This window comes from Podarcis muralis, chromosome 14 (genome assembly GCF_964188315.1).
Source record: "Podarcis muralis chromosome 14, rPodMur119.hap1.1, whole genome shotgun sequence".
Lineage (NCBI taxonomy): Eukaryota > Metazoa > Chordata > Lepidosauria > Squamata > Lacertidae > Podarcis > Podarcis muralis.
This window is the reverse complement of record NC_135668.1, coordinates 33,050,844-33,053,363: the sequence shown is the minus strand read 5'-3', so window position 1 is coordinate 33,053,363 and position 2,520 is coordinate 33,050,844. Positions and strand designations below refer to the sequence as shown.

The 2,520-nt window shown below is 42.1% G+C and overlaps 1 long non-coding RNA gene across 1 annotated transcript; it reads right to left on the bottom strand.

Annotated features, from left to right (window-relative positions):
* Nucleotides 1–437: 437 nt before the first annotated feature.
* LOC114584685 (uncharacterized) lies at nucleotides 438–1,956 on the bottom strand. Its single transcript, XR_013390724.1, has 2 exons — nucleotides 1,872–1,956; nucleotides 438–1,258 (listed from the first exon to the last, which is right to left on the bottom strand). It is a non-coding gene; the product is annotated as an uncharacterized LOC114584685 (long non-coding RNA).
* Between the last annotated feature and the right edge of the window lie 564 nt (nucleotides 1,957–2,520).

Genomic DNA, 2,520 nt, shown 5'->3' with positions numbered 1-2,520 from the left:
TCAGAAACATTTTAGTGCATATTTCTTCTAACATACACTTTTTTAATGCAGTTTTTCTTGATGGGCACGTTTGTGCAAAGCAGTTCCCCCTAGCATAATGCGTTTTTGCATGCTATCCTTTACTCCTGTATGCATTTTTAGACCTGTGTTGCCCCATCTTTTGTATATATTGCTTGGGTGGAGCACTGCATTGCAAAATCTGGAGCGGTGCAAAGTTCAAAGGATACCACTGGGTTTCTGTTAATATATTGTTGCAGAAACTGCAAGTGAAATGTGAATTGGACTGAATTTCTACTCCATCCCATGTCTGATCCCACCTTTCGGGGGCATGGTTGTGGGGTTAAAAGGACCACATTACGTGTGTGTGTGTGTGTGTGTGTGTGTGTGTGTGTGTGTTCTTAAAGAAAACACCACCATGAAACATACCAATTCAGCTGTTTTCAACATTATTATTATTTTATTAATTGACCAGATCAGCACAACCACAGAATAAAGAGCGGGTAGAGAGACGATGCTCTGGATATCAGCAACCATTTCCAAAACACAGAAAAATCATGTTTGATTTAGAACCGTTGTTACATGGTTAAATACAGTGTTCTTTTTAAAATATGTAAGGAAGATACCCACCCCAAAAAAACCCTTCTTGCATAAATTTTGACAGAATTCATGGGTGATTTTCCATGTTCATACTGTTCTTGAAAACATTACACTGCCTGTGTTAAAAATCTGTGTTTGCTTTAGAAGAAAACGCACAGCTTCATTTTGCTGCTTCTCAGCTTAATGATGATACTCAAGCATCGAAAACTGAACCATTACGGGAGAAATTTGCTCCCCAGATTGCTACTGATTAAACTAAACACCGGCCTTGAAAGACAATTTGGTTGCCAATCAGGTTGATTTCTGAAGTATTTACTTTCTAAAGCAAGCAGTAGTTTGAAAACTCAAGAAGAGAAGAAAGAGTGGAATATAAAGAGACTGCAGAGAACATCAATCCTTTCCCTTAAAGATATATCAGCTCCCTTTTGTCAGTTTTAGGCTGGATGAAGATACTTTCATCGTTGCACAGGGCTGCTACTGTTCCCTGCAGAGGAAAGAGGTGGGGCAGCCCCCTCTGGAGCACAGTGCCGAGAAAAACTTACTCCATCAAGTTCTGGGTAAAAAGCTTGAAGTTCACTCAGCTTAGCCACTGCGCAAAACTCCCCCAAATTCTTTGTCAGCCAGTCTCGGATTCCTGTAGTCCCACCATCGCACGCTGACCCTGTGGAGGCAAGAGAATGTGTCAAGCGAAGACAGACTAAAATCCACAGCTGGGTTCCTTACAAAGGATGAATTTGTGCATAAATGATGTTGGAAGTCTATTACACCCTCCTCCTCCTTCCCTGCCCTTCTTCCAACCAACAGAACAGTTTGCCCCAAGCACCGAAGAGATAAACTTCTGAGCAGATAAACTGTTCATAAACACTCAGCAACTGAACTAGTGGTTGAGGTTGGGGGAAGGCTCAATAATTAGGTCCACCAGGCCTCCCATTTGGCCAGTGAAACTGTTTTGGTCAAGACACCACCACCACCTGCCCAACACCTGACATCACATATCAGCCAGTTGTCAAAAGGGCTTTGCAGGCACTGCCAATCAGCTGGTTGTTGCGGCTTTCACAGCACAGCACTTTGGCCCATGTGACTGAACTTCAAGCTATGGTGACAAAAACGGGTCACCAGTGGCATCAAATGATGAGCAGGTGAACCACCATGCTCCCCTGTCAATCTTGGCCCACAGGGGGCAGGGGAGATAAGGATTTGGTCTGCCAACTCGATCCATTCCCCACTCCTGTATCAGGGTGAAATTCCTAAGACCTGCCCCTTTGGCTCCTTACCTGAATCAGCAAACTGATAAGCTAAATAAGCCTTCTGGAAGTCATACACATCTTGCCTCTTCCTGGCTGATAATGTTGAGTAAAGACCATCCATCGCTTTCACACTGAGGAAGAAACACAAGCAATTCCACACATTGGCTTGAGTCACACTTGTTTTTCCACCTATTCACCATATTCATTTACTAGCATCCAACCTGCCCTTCCTCCAGTATAGGCCTTATCCATGACTTTAAACCATGGAAATGAAATGGAGCACCCATGTTCAGAGGCAGCGTACCTCAGAGCACAAGGTGCAGAGAACAAACAATAGTCTGGGAGGGCTATAGCTTTCTCACCCTGCTTGCAACTGGCTCTGGAGTCTTTTTGGAAATAGAGGGTTGTGCTCCACTAAGCTTTACTCAGAACAGACCCAATGAGATGAATGAACTTCAGATAGTCATGGCCATCAATTTCTTTTCTTTCTTTTTTCTTCATTTTTTTTAATTAATTTTCCACATTTATAACAAAAATGACATCACAAAACACACAACAAATAAAGACACATTTCAATACCAAAAAAAAACTAAACACAAAAAACAATTACTTCTTCAAATACCTGATTTTTATAACATTGTTAACTGACTTCTTCGAATCCCCTCTAACTGAATTT